Source organism: Squalius cephalus (assembly GCF_949319135.1).
Source record: "Squalius cephalus genome assembly, chromosome: 16".
Taxonomy (NCBI): Eukaryota; Metazoa; Chordata; class Actinopteri; order Cypriniformes; family Leuciscidae; genus Squalius; species Squalius cephalus.
In genome coordinates this window covers 30,597,219-30,619,850 of record NC_137137.1, presented here as the reverse complement: position 1 = coordinate 30,619,850, position 22,632 = coordinate 30,597,219, and the positions used below count along the sequence as shown (strand labels likewise).

General features: G+C 37.5%; 1 long non-coding RNA gene across 2 annotated transcripts in view; it reads right to left on the bottom strand.

The window, feature by feature from the left end:
- LOC307174254 overlaps positions 1–10,103 on the bottom strand; it is a 59,782-nt gene extending 49,679 nt beyond the window's left edge. Inside the window, exons 1-2 of one of the 2 annotated variants that reach the window (XR_013823971.1) lie at positions 10,026–10,103; positions 9,868–9,924 (exon numbers count right to left, since the gene is read on the bottom strand). This is a non-coding gene — a long non-coding RNA (uncharacterized lncRNA). Of the gene's footprint in view, positions 1–9,867 lie in introns of both variants that reach the window. The other variant, XR_013823970.1, reaches the window with a different exon arrangement.
- Positions 10,104–22,632: the final 12,529 nt, after the last annotated feature.

The following is a 22,632-nucleotide window of genomic DNA, read 5'->3' as shown; positions in this document are numbered from 1 at the left end:
AGAGTTAAATAAACTTATCACTTCATCTAAAACAACAACATGTTTACTAGATCCTATACCAACTAAACTTTTGAAAGAAGTGTTACCTATAGTGGAGGAGCCTCTCCTCAATATTATTAACTCGTCTTTATCTTTAGGTTATGTTCCAAGAACATTTAAACTGGCAGTTATAAAACCTCTCATTAAGAAACCACAATTAGATCCACATAATCTAGCAAATTATAGACCCATTTCAAATCTACCTTTTATGTCTAAAATACTAGAAAAAGCTGTGTCCGCTCAACTGGGCTCTTTCTTGCAAGAAAATGACATCTATGAAAAGTTTCAGTCTGGATTCAGGCCGCATCATAGCACTGAAACTGCGCTTGTTAAAATTACAAATGATTTACTTTTATCTTCTGACCTAGGCTGTATCTCAATACTAGTTTTACTTGATCTTAGTGCTGCGTTCGATACTATAGATCATACAATACTCTTAGATCGACTACAAAATTATACTGGTGTTCAAGGACAAGCACTAAGCTGGTTTAGATCGTATTTATCTGACCGCTACCATTTTGTTTATTTAAATGGAGAAAAATCGATCATAACTCCAGTAAACTATGGAGTGCCGCAGGGATCTGTGTTAGGCCCTCTATTATTCTCAATATATATGCTGCCACTTGGAAATATTATAAGGAAACATGGAATTAGTTTCCATTGTTATGCTGATGACACTCAAATCTATATTTCATCACGGCCAGATGAAAACGCTAAATTATCCAAATTGACAGAGTGTGTTAAAGATATAAAAGATTGGATGACGCGCAATTTTCTTTTATTAAATCCAGACAAGACAGAGGTACTAATCATCGGTTCAAAAAACCACCCACAAAACCTCTTACAATACAACTTTAACATCGTAGGATGTCCTGTTACTTCATCCTCTACAGTAAAAGACCTGGGTGTTATATTAGACTGCAACCTGTCTTTTGAAAATCATATTTCATATGTTACAAGAACAGCCTTTTTCCACCTTAGAAACATTGCTAAGCTACGTAATATGCTATCTGTTTCTGATGCAGAAAAGTTAGTTCATGCATTCATGACCTCGAGACTAGATTACTGTAATGCTTTATTGGCTGGTTGTCCTGCATCCTTAATAAACAAGCTACAGTTAGTCCAAAATGCCGCCGCTAGAGTTCTAACTAGATCAAGAAAATATGATCATATAACACCAATTTTATCATCACTACATTGGCTACCTATAAAGTTCCGTATTAATTACAAGGTATTGCTACTGACTTATAAAGCCCTAAACGGCTTAGCTCCAGTCTATTTAACCGATCTTCTATCGCCCTATAATCCATTGCGCTCTTTAAGGTCAGTAAATTCGAGGCTTTTGGTCATACCTAGGATATCCAGATCCACCAAAGGAGGGAGAGCATTTTCACATTTAGCTCCAAAACTCTGGAATAGCCTTCCTGATACTGTTCGTTGCTCAGACTCGCTCTCCCAGTTTAAAACTAGATTAAAGACGCATCTCTTCAGCCAGGCATTCATATAATACTTTTAATCTTACAGTTAAATCCGACCTCTAGTTCATAAACGCCAGAGGAGAACTGGCCCCCGACTGAGCCCGGGTTCTCCCAAGGTTTTTTTTTTCTCCATTAGGTCACCTGATGGAGTTTTTCGGTTCCTTGCCACTGTTGCCTTTGGCTTGCTCAGTTGGGGATATTTGGGAATATTTAATTTAATTAATCAATCAACGATACTATTGATCAGCATTACCAAACGTGGACGTTCCACTAGAAACAAACATTGATGTATTGTTTTATTACTGTGAAGCTGCTTTGATACAACCTATGTTGTGAAAAGCGCTATATAAATAAACTTGACTTGACTTGACTTGACTTATTAACAATTAGGTTTTTATAAGTGTTTAAAGTAGAATAGTGGCATATATCTCCAAAATGCTGCAGTAAAATGGTTTGATATGAGGTGTGCATACTGTATGGGCAGTCCCCTATAAGGACTGACCATTAGTTTTTTCTACTTATTAGAAATGAGGTCTTTATAGGCCTCTGAAGTAATAAAATGTGACATAACTCCAAAATGCTGCAGTAAAATGGTTTGATATGAGGCATGTATACTGTATGGGATGTCCCCTATAAGGACTGACCATTAGTTTTTTCTACTTATTAGAAATGAGGTTTTTATAGGCGTCTAAATTTGAATAAAGTGACATATTTCCAAAATGCTGCAGTAAAATGGTTTGATATGAGGTGTGCATACTGTATGGGATGTCCCCTATAAGGACTGACCTTTTTTTTTTTCTACTTATTAGAAATGAGGTCTTTATAGGCCTCTAAAGTAGTAAAATGTGACATAACTCCAAAATGCTGCAGTAAAATGGTTTGATATGAGGAATGTATACTGTATGGGATGTCCCCTATAAGGACTGACCATTCTTTTTTTTCTACTTATTAGAAATGTGGTCTTTATAGGCCTTTGAAGTGTGAACTGTGACAAAACTCCAAAATGCTACAGTAAAATGGTTTGATATGAGGCATGTATACTGTATGGGACGTCCCCTATAAGAACTGACCATTAGTTTTTTCTACTTATTAGAAATTAGGTCTTTATAGGCCTCTGAAGTAATAAAATGTGACATAACTCCAAAATGCTGCAGTAAAATGGTTTGATATGAGGTGTGTATACTGTATGGGACGTCCCCTATAAGAACTGGCCATTCTTTTCTTCTACTTATTAGAAATTAGGTTTTTATAGGCATCTAAAGTTGAATAAAGTGACATATCTCCAAAATGCTGCAGTGAAATGGTTTGATATGAGGTGTGTATGCTGTATGGGACGTCTTCTATAAGAACTGGCCATTCTTTTCTTCTACTTATTAGAAATGAGGTTTTTATAGGCATCTAAAGTTGAATAAAGTGACATATCTCCAAAATGCTGCAGTGAAATGGTTTGATATGAGGTGTGTATACTGTATGGGACGTCCCCTATAAGAACTGGCCATTCTTTTCCTCTACTTATTAGAAATGAGGTTTTTATAGGTGTTTAAAGTAGAATAAAGTGACATATCTCCAAAATGCTGCAGTAAAATGGTTTGATATGAGGTGTGTATACTGTATGGGACGTCCCCTATAAGAACTGGCCATTCTTTTCCTCTACTTATTAGAAATGAGGTTTTTATAGGCGTCTAAAGTAGAATAAAGTGACATATTTCCAAAATGCTGCAGTAAAATGGTTTGATATGAGGTGTGTATACTGTATGGGACGTCCCCTATAAGAACTGGCCATTCTTTTCATCTAATTATTAGAAATGAGGTTTTTATAGGTGTTTAAAGTAGAATAAAGTGACATATCTCCAAAATGCTGCAGTAAAATGGTTTGATATGAGGTGTGTATACTGTATGGGACGTCCCCTATAAGAACTGGCCATTCTTTTCCTCTACTTATTAGAAATGAGGTTTTTATAGGTGTTTAAAGTAGAATAAAGTGACATATCTCCAAAATGCTGCAGTAAAATGGTTTGATATGAGGTGTGTATACAGTATGGGACGTCCCCTACAAGAACTGGCCATTCTTTTCCTCTACTTATTAAAAATTTGGTTTTTATAGGTGTTTAAAGTAGAATAATTGTATATATCTCCAAAATGCTGCAGTAAAATGGTTTGATATGAGGTGTGTATACAGTATGGGACGTCCCCTATAAGAACTGGCCATTCTTTTCCTCTACTTATTAACAATTAGGTTTTTATAGGTATTTAAAGTACAATAGTGGCATATATTTCCAAAATGCTGCAGTAAAATGGTTTGATATGAGGTGTGTATACTGTATGGGACGTCCCCTATAAGAACTGCCAATTCTTTTCCTCTACTTATTAGAAATGAGGTTTTTATAGTTGTTTAAAGTAGAATAAAGTGACATATCTCCAAAATGCTGCAGTAAAATTGTTTGATATGAGGTGTGTATACTGTATGGGACATCCCCTATAAGAACTGGCCATTCTTTTTCTCTACTTATTAGAAATTAGGTTTTTATAGGTGTTTAAAGTAGAATAATGGCATATATCTCCAAAATGCTGCAGTAAAATGGTTTGATATGAGGTGTGTATACTGTATGGGACGTCCCCTATAAGAACTGGCCATTCTTTTTCTCTACTTATTAGAAATTAGGTTTTTATAGGTGTTTAAAGTAGAATAATGGCATATATCTCCAAAATGCTGCAGTAAAATGGTTTGATATGAGGTGTGTATACAGTATGGGACGTCCCCGAACTGGCCATTCTTTTCCTCTACTTATTAGAAATTAGGTTTTTATAGGCGTCTAAAGTAGAATAAAGTGACATATCTCCAAAATGCTGCAGTAAAATGGTTGGATATGAGGTGTGTATACTGTATGGAAACGTCCCCTATAAGGACTGCCCATTCTTTTCTCCTACTTATTTGAAATTAGGTTTTTATAGGTGTTTAAAGCAGAATAAAGTGACATATCTCCAAAATGCTGCTGTAAAATGGTTTGATATGAGGTGTGTATACAGTATGGGATGTCCATTATGAGAACTGGCATTTACTTTTTTCTACTTATAAGAAATGGAAACTTTATAGACATCTGAAGTAGTAAAATGTGATATATCTCCAAAATGCTGCAGTAAAATGGTTTGAAATGAGGTGTGCACACTGTATGGGACATTGAATTCAAGAGAAACTCTCATTTACTGTAAACAAATAAAAACAAGAGGCATTTAGAAAGAGTCTATATTTTATTTTATATACTTTTTGCAAATAATTATGCTGTAAACCTCTACATAAAAAAAATGTCTTGAGGTGTTACCTGTAAAGAAAAAACAAAACATAAGTCAAAGAAATAGACAACTGTCAAAGAAGACACGAGTGTAAATAAAAAGGATAACAGAGTAACATACAAAAAAATCTCAAAACATGGCATCATACTGTATAATCTTAGACAGACAGACAGACATATAGATATACATAGATAGAAAGATAGAAAGAAAGAAAGAGAAACAAACAAACAAACCAAAAAGATAGAAAGAAAGATAGATATATAGATAGATAGAGATACATACATGCATACATAGAACAAAGATAGATAGAAAGAAAGAAAGAAAGAAAGAAAGAAAGAAAGAAAGAAAGAAAGAAAGAAAGAAAAAGATAGATAGAAGAAAGAAAGAAAGAAAGAAAGAAAGAAAAAAGAAAGAAAAAGAAAGAAAAAGAAAGAAAGAAAGAAAGAAAGAAATCAAGAAAAAAGAAAGAAAAAGATAGATAGAAAGAAAAAGATAGATAGAAAGAAAGAAAGAAAGAAAGAAAGAAAGAAAGAAAGAAAAAAGAAAGAAAAAGAAAGAAAGAAAAAGATAGAAAGAAAAAAGAAAGAAAGAAAGAAAGAAAAAAAAGAAAGAAAGAAAAAAGATAGATAAAAAGAAAAAAGAAAGAAAAAGAAAGAAAAAGAAAGAAAAAAGAAAAAAGAAAGAAAAAGATAGAAAGAAAGAAAAAGATAGATAGAAAGAAAAAAAGAAAGAAAGAAAAAGAAAGAAAGAAAGAAAGAAAGAAAGATAGAAAAAGATAGATAGAAAGAAAAAAGAAAAAAAAGATAGATAGAAAAAGAAAGAAAGAAAGAAAAAGAAAGAAAGAAAGAAAGAAAAAAGAAAGAAAAAGATAGATAGAAAAAGAAAGAAAGAAAGAAAGAAAGAAAGAAAGAAAGATAGAAAGAAAAAAGAAAGAAAAAGATAGATAGAAAAAGAAAGATAGATAGAGAAAGAAAGAAAGAAAGAAAGAAAGAAAGAAAAAAGAAAGAAAAAGATAGATAGAAAAAGAAAGAAAGAAAAAGATAGATAGAAAGAAAAAAGAAAGAAAAAGATAGATAGAAAAAGATAGATAGAAAAAGAAAGAAAGAAAGAAAGAAAGAAAGAAAAAGATAGATAGAAAGAAAAAATAAAGAAAAAGATAGATAGAAAAAGAAAGATAGATAGAGAAAGAAAGAAAGAAAGAAAGAAAGAAAGAAAGAAAAAGATAGATAGAAAGAAAAAATAAAGAAAAAGATAGATAGAAAGAAAAAATAAAGAAAAAGATAGATAGAAAAAGAAAGAAAGAAAGAAAGAAAAAGATAGAAAGAAAGAAAGAAAGAAAGAAAAAGAAAGAAAGAAAGAAAAAAGAAAGAAAAAGATAGATAGAAGAAAGAAAGAAAGAAAGAAAGATAGATAGAAATCAAGAAAAAATAAAGAAAAAGATAGAAAGAAAGAAAGAAAGAAAGAAAGAAAAAAGAAAGAAAGAAAGAAAAAGATAGATAGAAAGAAAAAATAAAGAAAAAGATAGATAGAAAGAAAAAATAAAGAAAAAGATAGATAGAAAAAGAAAGAAAGAAAGAAAGAAAAAGATAGAAAGAAAGAAAGAAAGAAAGAAAAAGAAAGAAAGAAAGAAAAAAGAAAGAAAAAGATAGATAGAAGAAAGAAAGAAAGAAAGAAAGATAGATAGAAATCAAGAAAAAATAAAGAAAAAGATAGAAAGAAAGAAAGAAAGAAAGAAAGAAAAAAGAAAGAAAGAAAGAAAAAGATAGATAGAAAGAAAAAATAAAGAAAAAGATAGATAGAAAGAAAAAATAAAGAAAAAGATAGATAGAAAAAGAAAGAAAGAAAGAAAGAAAGAAAGAAAGAAAGAAAGAAAGAAAGAAAGAAAAAATAAAGAAAAAGATAGATAGAAGAAAGAAAGAAAGATAGAAATCAAGAAAAAATAAAGAAAAAGATAGATAGAAAGAAAAAAGAAAGAAAAAGATAGATAGAAAACGAAAGAAAGAAAAAGAAAGAAAGAAAACGAAAGAAAGAAAAAGAAAGAAAGAAAGAAAGAAAGAAAGAAAGAAAGAAAGAAAGAAAAAGATAGATAGAAAAAGAAAGAAAGAAAAAGATAGATAGAAAGAAAAAATAAAGAAAAAGATAGATAGATAGAAAGAAAGAAAGAAAGAAAGATAGAAAGAAAAAATAAAGAAAAAGATAGATAGAAAAAGAAAGATAGATAGAGAAAGAAAGAAAGAAAAAATAAAGAAAAAGATAGATAGAAAAAGAAAGATAGATAGAGAAAGAAAGAAAAAGAAAGAAAGAAAGAAAGAAAGAAAGAAAGAAAGAAAAAGATAGATAGAAAAAGAAAGAAAGAAAAAGATAGATAGAAAGAAAAAATAAAGAAAAAGATAGATAGAAAGAAAGAAAGAAAGAAAGAAAGAAAGATAGAAAGAAAAAATAAAGAAAAAGATAGATAGAAAAAGAAAGAAAGAAAAAGATAGATAGAAAGAAAAAATAAAGAAAAAGATAGATAGAAAAAGAAAGATAGATAGAGAAAGAAAGAAAGAAAGAAAGAAAGAAAGAAAGAAAGAAAGAAAGAAAGAAAGAAAGAAAAAATAAAGAAAAAGATAGATAGAAAAAGAAAGATAGATAGAGAAAGAAAGAAAGAAAGAAAGAAAGAAAGAAAGAAAAAATAAAGAAAGAAAAAGATAGATAGAAAAAGAAAGATAGATAGAGAAAGAAAGATAGATAGAGAAAGAAAGAAAGAAAGAAAGAAAGAAAGAAAGAAAGAAAGAAAGAAAGAAAAAAGAAAGAAAGAAAGAAAAAGATAGATAGAAAGAAAAAATAAAGAAAAAGATAGATAGAAAAAGAAAGAAAGAAAGAAAAAGATAGAAAGAAAGAAAGAAAGAAAGAAAGAAAGAAAGAAAAAAGAAAGAAAGAAAGAAAGAAAAAAGAAAGAAAAAGATAGATAGAAGAAAGAAAGAAAAAAGAAAGAAAAAGATAGATAGAAAGAAAGAAAAAAGAAAGAAAGAAAGAAAAAGATAGATAGAAAGAAAAAAGAAAGAAAAAGATAGATAGAAAAAGAAAGAAAAAGATAGATAGAAAAAGAAAGAAAGAAAGAAAAAGATAGAAAGAAAGAAAGAAAGAAAAAAGAAAGAAAGAAAGAAAAAGATAGATAGAAAGAAAAAAGAAAGAAAAAGATAGATAGAAAAAGAAAGAAAGAAAGAAAAAGATAGAAAGAAAGAAAAAGATAGATAGAAAGAAAGAAAGAAAGAAAAAGATAGATAGAAAGAAAGAAAAAAGAAAAAAAAGAAAAAAGAAAGAAAGAAAGAAAGAAAGAAAGAAAGAAAGAAAGAAAGAAAAAGATAGATAGAAAGAAAGAAAAAAGAAAGAAAAAGATAGATAGAAAGAAAGAAAAAAGAAAGAAAGAAAGAAAGAAAAAGATAGATAGAAAGAAAAAAGAAAGAAAAAGATAGATAGAAAGAAAAAAGAAAGAAAAAGAAAGAAAGAAAGAAAGAAAGAAAGAAAGAAAAAGATAGAAAGAAAGAAAGAAAGAAAGAAAGAAAGAAAGAAAGAAAGAAAGAAAGAAAGAAAAAGATAGATAGAAAGAAAGAAAAAAGAAAGAAAAAGATAGATAGATAGAAAGAAAAAAGAAAGAAAAAGAAAGAAAGAAAGAAAGAAAGAAAGAAAGAAAAAAAAGAAAGAAAGAAAGAAAGAAAGAAAGAAGAAAGAAAGATATATAGAAAGAAAGAAAAAAGAAAGAAAAAAGACAGATAGAAGGAAAGAAAAAAGAAAGAAAAAGATAGATAGATAGATAGATAGATAGATAGATAGATAGATAGATAGAAAAAGATAGATAGAAAGAAAGAAAGAAAAAGGAAAAAAAGATAGATAGAAAAAAAGATGATATATAGAAAGAAAGAAAGAAAGAAAGAAAGAAAGAAAGAAAGAAAAAAAGAAAAAGATAGATAGATAGATAGATAGATAGATAGATAGATAGATAGATAGATAGATAGATAGATAGATAGATAGAAAGAAAAAGATAGATAGAAAGAAAGAAAAAGGAAAAAAAAGATAGAAAAAAAGATGATATATAGAAAGGAAGAAAGAAAGAAAGAAAGAAAAAAGAAGATGTATAGAAAGAAAAAAGAAAGAAAAAAGATAGATAGATAGATAGATAGATAGATAGATAGATAGATAGATAGATAGATAGATAGATAGACAGATAGATCTGGGCAACTCAAACGCTCTGAAAGCGCGTTCTTTCTCTGCTGTTACTGAGATTACCGTATTTATAGTAATAGGCGCACATGCTTTTTTTTTTTTTTTTTTTTTGGCGGCTGGCTTGACCGTGTATTTTCAAACTGCGGCTGGCTTGACCGCGGTTGAAGAACGTCATCGGTATACTCCGGTTCATAAAGGTATCCCTTTGGCGTTGTGCTAAAATTACTTTAATCATCATCTGTTCCGTCTGACATTGTGCTAAAATTGGTTTCATCATCAGAAGTTTCGTAGTCAGACATGTTGTCAGCGAGTCGCGCTATCAACAGCTGATCGGAACGTGCGCACTGTTGACGTTGACAGCAGCGCGAATTGATAGAAATGGAAAGAAAATAGTGCCGATTAAAACTGAGGTATGAATTTTGTCTGGCGTGTTTTTTGTGATGTAAATTAATCAAGCTTTGAAACGCATATAATTTTTTCACGTAAAAACGCACAGTTTTGAGGCCCCGTTAACTAACCGGGAATACTTTCTTGAAAAACTTCCAGCGGCCAGAACTCTGACCAGGGAGGTGAGCACAGAGTGGGTCAGTGTGTATGCACTATAGTGCTGGTAAGGATTGCATACAACTTCATGTCTTAAATGGGCGAACTAACCCTTTAAATGAAAATGCAAACGGTAATGCGCGATTTGCATTTGCGTTTGGATTATGTCACATTTTATGCGTCCACAATTTGAAAACGCAATTGCAAATACAATTTGCAATTCCTTTTGAAAAATGTCCGGAATATCATTCCATACTAAACGTTCATATCAGAAGCTCAAGCTATGAAGTTAGCATAACTTTAACGTTACCTCTTCTGAAAACGGTTGAGATGCTAACGGACTTTTTCCGAAGACACTAAACCATTTCTATAAAGCAAATATTCAACAGAAGCGTGTCAATTACAAGTAAGAGAAGTGCCAAGAACAGTTGTGTGTATTATTTGTGTGATTTTAGAGACTAAACTCACCTGAAAGCAGTGAAAACAACAGCGAGAGAGGGAGCTCAGCTTTGTCAGTTGCAGTCAGTGGAGAGGTCGGTCGGTGCCGCGCCGTTTCTATGGGAAGCCAAACAAACCAAAAGTGGGACGAGACAGCGGGGGTTTAGAGAGCTCGCGCCGCGCTGACATGTCATCTGCGCGGTTCAATGGTCCAAGCCGCGCGGCCGATTCGTCAGCGCAGCGCGGACGTGTTTCCCAGCGCGGACGTGTTTCCCAGCGAAACCCAATGGGTAGCGCGGCGCGAACAATCCTCACCAGCGCTGCGCTGACCAATTTAAACAGCGCAGCGCAAACCATATGTAATAAACCTCAAAACAGCCCTACGGTGGTCAAAGAACAGCCAGCCGGTTTAATCAAAGAGAATTTACACTTTATTTCAAATAGAGAGGCTAAAACTCATCATACGGGTACAGACAAGATATGGAGCCAGGTAAGAGAAACACGGGAAACTCCGCAAGGCACAACACTTCATATACACACAGTGAGTTTTCACGCTCAATACGTCACACAGTGTTTAATACTCAATATAGCACCCCAGCCTGCACAGCACACAGTGAACACACGTAAGGCGTGTTTCCTCCGTTCTCAATTCCCCAACCTCCCTCTCTAACCCGCTGTCCGTTACACAATACACAGTCAAACAATTCATATGGGAATAGATTAAAAACACTTCCCTCTCACGGGGCAGAGAAGACTCATCCATAGGGGGTGAGTAGTGCGAGCAGCAACCCGTCTTCTCGCCAAAGACGTCACTCTGCCGTCCAGGGGCGGAACTTAAAACTCATTCAGAAAATCCATCCGTCGTATGCGTCAAGGCATTGTTTCGGTAGCACGTGGGCATTCAGTCATAGAACCTCGGTAGCACGTGGGCATTCAGTCATAGAACCTCTGTAGCACCTGGGCCAAGCAATATTCTGAGGTAGTCGGTGACACTAATTCCCCCCCCTCTACAACTCAACTATCTCACCCAAAGGCAGCTAGCTAACTAGCTATCTTCATCTCCGGAGGACCTATTGTCCCCGAGAGACAGCCAAAACGTTCTCAACAGGTCACCACCCCAGGCTCCCCCGGTTGCACCACACCTCTCTTTTTAAAGTCCCTTTGTCCTCCATTCACAGGTGCATGCCATCAAAGCAGTCATGTAATCAGCCAATGACGACACACTACACTATTCCCCCACTAATCCAGAAGAACTCGTCCTCGAGTCAAGATGATAATCCTTAGTCCAAACCGGTAACTTCCTCTGTCGTGGAGGTCGACCCATCTCTGCAGAAGTTGTAATGTTCTGCGCAGAGCCCCCTCCATCATATAAAGGCTTAACTGTAGATCTCGGGCTATGCTCCAACCTTGACCACGCTGAAGGCACTGGCGAGCCATGTTGAAGGTTTCCTTCCCTTGTTCCCACCGGGCAAGAGTGTCCCTCTGCAGATGGCGGTCTATCGGCCATGACCGGGGGCAATTGTTGAAGGGTCGACGGGTCACCCAATTGCTGCGGTAATTGTGCCGACTCATCATTCCCCTCCAGCCTCTCTGAAACAGATTGAGAAACATATGGTTTTAACCGATTGTAATGAACAACTGTAGTAGCCCCTCCCTCAACGGACTGTAACTGATACAGCACATCAGACAACCGCTTGATTACTTTAAAGGGGCCCTTATAACATCTCTGCAATTTAAAGCAAACCCCTTTCTTCCGAGCCTTATTTCGAACCCAGACTAGTTCCCCCACTGAATAATACTGTACTTGAGCCCGAAAATCAAAATACTTTTTCTGCTGGGAAGAAGCCTGTAACTGATGTTGCTGTACTGCCCCAACAACAGTGGACAAAATCCCTGCCATACGTTGCACATATTCACTTGGAGACTCAAAAGCCGCTTCCAAGTTTACATTCAACATTATATCCACCGGTAATACCATTTCCCGCTCAAACACCACTTTATGAGGGGTAAAGCCAGTAGTGGCATGGACGCTACTACGATACGCCATCATTACATAAGGTAATAAAGAATCCCAATTCTGTTGATTCTTCTCCACGAAAATTGATAGCATAGAAAGCAAAGTCCTGTTAAAACGCTCAATAAGCCCATCTGACTGAGGGTGATAGGGGGACGTACGCGTTTTATTGATCTCCAATAATCTGCAAAGTTCCTGAAAAAGAGTAGACTCAAAATTTCTGCCTTGATCAGAATGAAGGCTGCGAGGGACACCATAGCGGCAAACCCACTCCTCAACCAACACCTTAGCAACTGATCGTGCTTCCTGATTTGGTAAAGCAAAAGCTTCTGTCCACTTAGAAAAATAGTCTCCCACCACCAAAACATACCGATTTTTAGCAACGGTTTCGGGAAGTGGGCCCAAAATATCCAGAGCCACACGCTCATAAGGGCGAGACATGACAGAAGGACACATCGGGGCCTGTGGAGTTCGAACTGGAAGCTTCCGTGAGCCACACTCAGAGCACTCACTACACCACCTCCTCACATCGGCAAACCACCCCGGCCAATAGAACCGATCTTTAACTATTCCTTGTAGTTTTTGCACCCCCAGATGGCCACCTGTAACCACATTGTGCAACATGGCTAACACTTTTAGAACCAAACACTTTGGAAGCACCACCTGTACTTTATTAGCTGCATCAGAATTTTGTGGAGGGACTCGCACCAATAACTGGTCCTGTATCCGAAGCTGATCCCACACCCTTCCAAATTTCTGCAGCTCAGGGTAGTTTCTTACCTCCCCACACTCCTTTAATGGCTTAGTTAGCAGCTGAAATACTTGCCCCAACTCATTATCCTCCCTCTGCAACCTAACCATATCGTCTTCCAGTCTTTCTCCAGGTGGTAGCCCTACATTCGTTTTAGCCACTTGCACTACTCTCACAGGACAGCTTTCCTCAATCGCCACACCCCCAATCTGGTCTGACACATGACCCGGAATTACACTCAGGCCCGGCAATCTCGATAAAGCATCTGCATTAGCATGTTGTTTCCCTGGCCTATGAACGATCCTATACTGAAAACTTGCTAACTGTTCTAACCAACGGGCCAACTGTCCTTCAATTCCTTGAAAATTATGTAACCACCGCAAGGAATTATGATCTGTACGCAGCACAAACTCTGCCCCTAAAAGGTAATGCTTAAAATGTTTCATAAACGTCACCATACTCAATAATTCCTTTTTGGTGGTGGCATACTTGCGTTCTTGTTTTGTCAGGGCTCGACTCGCATAGGCCACTACGCGTTCCATCCCCCCCTCTACCTGGGATAGTACAGCACCTATCCCAACATCTGAAGCATCGGTATCCAAAATAAATTGTTTCAATGGATCGGGATAAGCCAAAACTGGGGCTGATATAAGACATGACTTGAGTGTAAAAAACGCTCTTTGACAATCTTCTCCCCAGTGAAATTTCTTTCCCTTTTCCGTCAATTGGTGTAAGGGCCTAGCAATCTCCGCAAAACTCCTCATAAAGCGAAGGTAGTAAGAGGCCAGTCCCAGAAAACTACGAACCTCTGTCTGATTTCTAGGGACCGGCCACCCCCTCACCGCCTCAACTTTAGAAGGATCAGCCTTAACGCCCTCCGCTGAAATTACATGACCCAAATAGGATACCTGTTTTGTAAATAAATTGCATTTGGAGGGTTTCACCTTCAAATTGGCCTTATACAAGTTCCCAAAAACTTGTTCCAACCACCCCAGGTGTTCCTGAAATGTTTTACCAAAAACAATTATATCATCAAGGTATACGAAGCACGTAGTCCACTGAAGGTCTGCCAGAACCAAATCCATCAACCTTTGGAAAGTGGAAGGGGAGTTACACAGGCCAAAGCTAAGAACATTAACCCTCTGGGGACCAAAAACGCGCCGGCGCGTTTTGCTCGTTTTTTTTTTTAGCAATGAAAAATAAACACAAAATGCTCTGTTAATTTTGATCTTTAATTTTCGTGTTATACATCAATCGATCCTGTTCAGTTTCTATTTTTTTTCTGTATACTCACAATAAAAATAAAGTGTTTTGCTTTTTGACAAATAAAGAAACTTTAACATGATGCGATTTCTGCCTTCTCTCTGTCAGTAAACTCCCATTTGAAACGCGTTCGAAAATGATCTATAACTCCGCGAAAATTCAGTCAAACAGGCAAACAGACCCACGGGCATAAAGCTTGAGATCGCATCTGTTAAATGAAGTCATTTATATAAAAAACAAATATTATCAGCTTCTGTAATCTGTATAAAAAGAGAGCGATTCCAGTCGAGCTCATTACGAGCTCATTGACTTTAATTCGTTCACGCCTACTCACGGAGCGCGCTATTCACAAGATAATGTGCTAAGCCATCTATGCAAAACAGGTAAACGCCCCCAAGCAAATGCATTAAACGCTTCAAGTTTCATCATTTCGTCACCTGCGCGTTGGGAAAATGACACGGTACACCGGTGCGGAAGCCCTTCAGTTCGTCCTGGATACTAGCGACGAAGAGTCCAGATTTTCATCAGAAGAGGAGCGCGACTACTCTGATGACCGTTTGTATTTTGAAGAGCGACTTGATCAAGCCGTGGATAGAATTTCGGATGAGTAAGTATTTATTCTTACTTGCATTAATTGACAAGCTATTCAAAACATGAGCTTACATATTATACTGGGTGGACTTGCCATCCAGAGTACTGACATTTTATATCTACCTATATTCAACACGATCTAATGAAAGTGCATATCTATACCATGAATTTAATATCTCGTACCATTTCAACGTTAAAAATGTTTTGTTTTGTTTTTTTGTGTACATATGCTACACCCCTTGGTTAGGAAATTTGTATTTGTATGTGTAGCCTAAATGATATGTTTAGATCATTATGTATGAAAGATAGAATTTAGAAATTATTTTAGAAAGTAGGCCTAGTAGGTGTTTAGATTATATTTTGACTATATAAATGCTGCCTCATTATCATTAACGATGCATGCTCGCAAATATCAGTTGTAAATGTGTGTAAATGTGCTGAAATGTGTAAATATACCCAGTTAATGAAGTGCACAAATGTGTTAGGCTAATGTTTGCGGTGTGTCTCTCCGGTAATGGCCCATTGACACGCATATAGGCTTATTGCACGCGTCTAAAATTATTTACATCAGTAATTCATTATAGACTAATGCTACTATAGTTATATTTATGTAATAATATTCTTCAACTTTTTTAAAAGGAATGTAGCTTCATCACTACCTCCGCCTGCAACTCGGAGTGCGCTTAGCAACACAGTCAGAAATCAGAAAGAGTAAGTACATATTTACCCACTATTTTACAGGTGTTAGTTCAATTTTGTTTATACTTAGTGTTAATAATATGAGCCTGTATGACTTTATTATTTATTTTTGGAGATTGGTTGATGTTACATATGTTTTGTAACTTTTTTTAAAAGGAATGTAGCTTGTTCACTCTCGCCTTCCACTGCAACGAGGACACGCAGCAACAAAAATCAAAAAGAGTAAGTACATATTTACCTACTATTTTACAGATGTTAGTTACATTTTGTTTATATACTTAGTGATGATACAAATGTAGCCTATATGTGCCTGTGTGGCTTTGCAACAAATGTGTTGTTATGCATGCACAATATAACAATTATTGATTGGTAATGTTAATATAAAAGGTCACATATATGTAATATATGGTCACATTTGATTTGCTTAGAGCCCGCATCAACGGGGCATAAGCATTTACTGTGAGATACCTGCCTTTACTTTTGTTTTTACAAAATTACAATAAAACAGATTGAAAAACAAAACATTTGAATCTCCTCATTCTTTGTTCAGGCTGCCTCACTGATGGCCCATTAACACTTGGGGGAGCGTCTATGTCACACCTCTGGTCTGAATCTCATTAATATTGATGACCCATTACCACTCCCACGCATAAACCTCTTCTGACAAAAAAACTGTTTTACAATGTTTAAATCAATGTAGTGTTTCATGTGAACAATCAGGCAGGATGATTTTCACATAATTTTGAAGCTAGAACTCAAAGGGACAACATCAATTAGTCAAAAGTCTTGTGGACACATATTTATTATGTGTTTTGTGTTCTTAAATCAGCAACTTTCATTTTATTTTTTTCCAATAACCACGCATAAACATTATTCTCTTAAAAATACAAACATCTACATGCACGTTGCTCGCATATTATGGTAGCCCTGTTTGTGCTATATAGAGTGAATTTACACCTTTGCCATTAACATGTTTATAAATAACTGAAAAAAGCACAAATATCAAGGCATGTCAGAACATCTCAAGGACCCCAAAAACAGCTTGGTCCCCAGAGGGTTAAATTCAAAAAGACCTTGTCGTGTAGTAAAAGCCGTTTTGGGTTTATCTTTCGGGTCAACCTCAACCTGCCAGTAACCACTGGCTAGGTCGAGAGTTGAAAACCAACACGCGTTTGCCAGGCTATCCAACGCATCATCTATCCTTGGGAGCGGATAGGCATCTTTCTGTGCCACCTCATTTAGTTTCCTATAATCAATACAGAAACGCAGACTGCCATCTCTTTTTCTAACTGGTACCACTGGAGCTGCCCAAGGACTACACGAAGGCTGAATAATGCCATTGTCTAACATTTGTTTTATGTGATCAGTCACTTCTTGTTGTAAATGAAGCGGAACCCGACGAGGGGCCATTTTAATAGGTTTAGCAACTCCTGTATCAATCTGATGACGAATAAGATGTGTCCTACCCAAATCAGTATCCCCTGTACTAAAAAGTTGGTTATAACGCTCTAACACTTGACGAATGGCCTGCATTTGTTCTACATTAAACCCTCTAGAGTCTAACCCAAAGTGAGAAATCAAAGCATCCGCCGACCACAAGATCTTACCGTCACACCCTTCATCTACTTCCTCTGCACCTTCCCCCACCTCTACATTTGTAGCCAACACCCCAATTTTCATTCCATCACGTAAAGTATGAGCTTCCTTGGTTACATTAATAACACGAACTGGCATAACGCCAGCGGTGACTACACACACCACACGTGCCACTAATACATCACAATAGCGAGACAGAGAAGAGCCGGGCTCCAGCATACCTACTATTTTTCCTGACGGCGCTCCCTCCACTGACCCCAAAATTATCACTTCACTACGTGGTGGTATCCTGGTATCCCCGCAAACTACAACTGGCATAGAAGGAGCTAAAAAGTCAGTTTGCAATTGTACAGAAATTTTTTTCCCCCATCAAATAGCAGCATAATTCTTTCAAATCCAGTTTTGCACCGAATTTGACTAGAAAATCACTGCCCAGTAACACTTCACCGGGGCTAATATCTGCCACTACAAAATCAACCACTACTGTCAGAGAATCAAATTGACAAGTGGTTTCCCACTGGCCTATAACTTCCATTTGGTCTCCATTAGCAACCTTCAATCTACCCCTATACTCTACTAAATCACTCCCTCCCCCAGTTGCCTCCAGCCAAAATGGTTTAGGTACGATTGATACTTGTGCCCCTGTGTCCACCAATAAGCGGGTCTCCACCCCCCCAACTTTACCAAACACATAAACTCCACCTGTTTCTGGTTGGGACTGACATAATCCCCCAGACATTGACGCAACAGAGAGAGGGGCGGGCACCTGGTCTACCGGGCCCGCCCCCTCCCGTTTCCCGACACATATGGGCAATCTTTCTTGAAATGACGAGTGCACCCACATTCCCAACAAGCTTCAGTCTTATCTCGGTTTTGTGAATCTATTCGTGCACTATCAGTTTCAAAAGTCCGTGCATCTCGTCTATTTGTAGTAGAGCCCTGCGCGGGACTGTTTTCATCATCCCGCTCCCGCCCGCGCCCGCCGAATTTCTGACCATTACCGCCCGCTCCCGCAACGTATGTGTTTCACTCCCGCCCGCTCCCGCAATATGTATGTCCACTCCCGCCCGCACCCGCAAAACTCTGAGAATTTATTCCCGCACAATAATAGAGATGCATTGATTTTGTGTCTTCTCCCGTCCCGCAGGAAAAAACACATATTTGTATTGCTATTATTAAAGAGATTCATGGGGTTGTTTGTTTCGTTTCCCTGGCCGGCATAGCCTACTGGACACATACACACAGGATAATGGAGGAAATCGAGTGTGCTGTTTTTGGATGGTTTTGTTTTCGTTTTTGCTGTTTTTTATTCAGGATACTCTGTCTTGCGCGTGCAATGATGACGCAGTGAATAGTGATGCTTCTCTCTGAACAATCAGCAGTCTGCCGTGTTTTCACGTCACATTTTAGTATCGCCTAAGCTCGCTCAGAACCTCGCCGGAGGTGGTACGAAAAAAAGTACCGGGAAGCAGATACAGTTACAACTTTTACACAGTGGAAAACCAAACAAAGGCGAGTCGAGTCGAGCCGAGCCGAGCCAGGCTGGTACTGTGTAGTGGAAAAGCGCCATTATTGACATCTCCATCATGTTGCAAGGCTACCTCCCGATCCCGCAGTGTTTTTTTTAGCCGCCCATTCCCGCCCGCAGCAAAGTTCAAACCGCCCGCTCCCGCGAGATTTGCGTTGGGTCCCGCGGGACCCGGCGGGACTCAATCCCAATGCAGCCCTCTAATTTGTAGCATAATCAGTCTGATGACTAAGCGGAGCAAACGAATTCCCTGTTACTTGATCTTGTAGTATTTTAACAGTACTCTGCAAAGTCTTTACTTCTTGACGGAGCCCTTCTACCATGCCCATTAAAGATTGAATTTGCCCATCTCTAGCTGGCCCAACATTATCATTTACCACACCACAAACTTTTGCATTTGGGAGAGCACTATTTCGTTCCAAACTCCGAATTAATTCAAGTTCGGACGCCAGATTAATAGCCCCCTCTAACGTGGCTGGTTTCACACTACGCAGATGAATACGCGTATCAGCACAACCTATATGGGCCACAAAATGATCTCGAGTCAGTAAATCCCTCGTGGCATTATCCACGGACGGATATGCCTTCGAAATTAAACGCCTCAAAGCATTTCCAAATTCGCGCACGGTTTCATTTGGCTGCCTCTTGCGCGAGGAGAAGCTCACGCGATTCCAATCAGTACTTTCACAGGGCTCTAAACATCTACCCATTGCTACCTTCAGTTGACTGAAATTTCGCCGAGCCTCATCTGGCAAGCCGCAATAAATATCCCGCGCGCGACCTGACAATAGCAAAGACATAAATTTGAGCTTTAATACATCATCCCAGCCATTAATCTCCGCAGCCATTTCGAACTGTTCTGCCCAATCAGACCACTCACGCCCTGTACACGTAAATGTTTCGGGCATAAAAACAGGACGAGGCGCAGCATTTATCTCCCCTAAAAAAACACCTGCCACCGGCACGGCATTACTACCGCTGGCCGCCTCTTGCGGTTCTAACATTCTGACAAACCGTAGGCTATCAAAAAAAAAAAAAAAAGTTCAATGAAGTTTAAGATCCGCAATCAGCGCTGATCTCACCGCTGCCACCAGTGTAATAAATCTCAAAACAGCCCTACGGTGGTCAAAGAACAGCCAGCCGGTTTAATCAAAGAGAATTTACACTTTATTTCAAATAGAGAGGCTAAAACTCATCATACGGGTACAGACAAGATATGGAGCCAGGTAAGAGAAACACGGGAAACTCCGCAAGGCACAACACTTCATATACACACAGTGATTTTTCACGCTCAATACGTCACACAGTGTTTAATACTCAATATAGCACCCCAGCCTGCACAGCACACAGTGAACACACGTAAGGCGTGTTTCCTCCGTTCTCAATTCCCCAACCTCCCTCTCTAACCCGCTGTCTGTTACACAATAGGCCTACACAGTCAAACAATTCATATGGGAATAGATTAAAAACACTTCCCTCTCGCGGGGCAGAGAAGACTCATCCGTAGGGGGTGAGTAGTGCGAGCAGCAACCCGTCTTCTCGCCAAAGACGTCACTCTGCCGTCCAGGGGCGGAACTTAAAACTCATTCAGAAAATCCATCCGTCGTATGCGTCAAGGCATTGTTTCGGTAGCACGTGGGCATTCAGTCATAGAACCTCGGTAGCACGTGGGCATCAGCCAAACAATATTCTGAGGTAGTCGGTGACACTAATTCCCCCCCTCTACAACTCAACTATCTCACCCAAAGGCAGCTAGCTAACTAGCTATCTTCATCTCCGGAGGACCTATTGTCCCCGAGAGACAGCCAAAACTTTCTCAACAGGTCACCACCCCAGGCTCCCCCGGTTGCACCACACCTCTCTTTTTAAAGTCCCTTTGTCCTCCATTCACAGGTGCATGCCATCAAAGCAGTCATGTAATCAGCCAATGACGACACACTACACATACATGCAAATAAATGTACAATAAAGAAACCCCTCCTTCCTTACAAAAAAATTGGTTCTCTGCTGAAGTTTAGGAGTTTTTCCCTACAGAAGACAAAGAAGAAGAAAGACAAGATGAAATGCATACATTTCTTATGTTTATTATCTTTAATAGTGTTAGTAAAGAGTAGTGTTGTGCGTCGATACTTTGAAGAACTGCACATAGAGGCTACGGAAAGAGCTGTACAAAGCAGAAACTTCAATGACTTTCAATATCGTAGTCGTCTTGAGGAGCACGCCAACCTTCTGCTAATTATATTTATGTTCAGGTAATGTATTTTATTATTTAGTAAGTTTTGCATTCAGCCATCATTTGTAGACTTTAAGCTTTTTATGTCTGAATTCCATCATTAAAACAATCATTTGTTAATTTTGAATAAAATGTTAAAACTAAAAATCGATTGTAATTGATATTTTGTGATATTGATTTATAGGGTGAATTCAGTGTGATTTGGACACTTTTTTGCCATTGAGATTAATTGGAAAAAGTGTCCCTCCCAATCAACCTGAATACACACACACACACACACACACACACACACACTATATATATAGTGTGTGTGTGTGTGTGTGTGTGTATTCAGGTTGATCACACTGAATTCACCCTATAAATCAATATCACAAAATATCAATAACATAAAATCGATCTTTAGTTTTAACATTTTATTCAAAATTAACAAATGATTGTTTTAATTATGGAATTCAGACATAAAAAGCTTAAAGTCTACAAATGATGGCTGAATGCAAAACTTACTACAATAAAAAAAAAAAAAAACATTACCTGAACATGTAAACTGACCGATATAATTAGCAGAAGGTTGGCGTGCTCCTCAAGACGACTACGATATTGAAAGTCATTGAAGTTTCTGCTTTGTACAGCTCTTTCCGTAGCCTCTATACATATGTGCAGTTCTTCAAAGTAACAGTAACAGGTGAGTTTGCAGTCGTTGCTGGTGAAAAATCAAATGTTCACTAAACTCCAGAAATGTCTGTCGTGTCTAATTCACGTGAAAAGATGTGGAGATATTTAGAGCTAATATGTTCATGGAACAGTTATAAATACTACAGGAGGTTAAAGTGTAAGCAGAAACAGCCACAGTGCGGTATGCATGCTGCAAACAAACCAGCTTTGTGCACCTCGATATGCACTTTACCTCCAACAGGTGAACTATGGTATATCAATGCTTTTACATGCCATGCTGTGTGGTAAAAAAAAAAACACTAACATCAAAAATAATGGGGAATTATTGTGAATAATTTGAAGAAAGACTACTTAAGTTTTTTTTTTTATTATTACCTGTCCAAGTTAATGTGAAGTGGCGAAGTTATAAGATGATGATAACAATAGAAAGACTGGTAAAAATATGTCTGGCCATTTTATTTGTTTATGATGCATATAGTTCAATTACCACTTAATGTACAGTTTACAGTAGTTGGTTGTAGTTAGACTGCAGTGCATTTAAAATCTCTGTAGCTTTTTCAGTAGTTAAGTACTTTGGGTCATGTAGTTTAGCTATGTTTTTCACCCTATAAAGCCCACAACAATAGGACAAGCAGTTGATAAGGGAATGGAGTTTCACTTTTATGTGTTTTTGTAGTGCTGTCATGAAATCTATGTGGGTTTTAACCAAATTTGAGTATATAAAATATGATTTCTTAAGTATTTTGTATGCATGTCTTGATGTGTCCTATTTTGCAGTGTTAACAATGCACTTAAGATTGCACCCCTGTGTTAAGCTTTTTTAGAGCAATTCAGGAGAAAAAAAAATTACAAAGTAATAAAGTTAATACACACGTCTTTGCTGAAATGTATTGTGCTGTTGTTGTTAACAAGCCATGGTTCATTTGCTCTGCCCTTAGGATTGCAAGTGTCCTGGGACAGGAGAGGGTGTGAGTGGGAAACCCACTGCTGAAACTTGGCCCTGGTGTGTCCTCATGATGAGCATGAGGTGTTGGGGCAGAGGCATTGCACCCCCCCCCCCCCCCCCCCCCGTCCTGATCCCCTCAATCCCTGAGGACACACCAGGGCCGTGGTTCAGCAGTGGGTGCCCACGGTGAGGAGGAGCCAAGGGCAGCAGCACGAAAGCGGCAAGACAAAGGCCAAATACAGAGGGAGGCAGAGGCGAGGAGAGCACAGGAGAGGAGGGAGAGGATGGACAGGCTGTTTTCTCTTCTTGAGAGAATGATTGGGAAAAAAACATTTTTTATTATA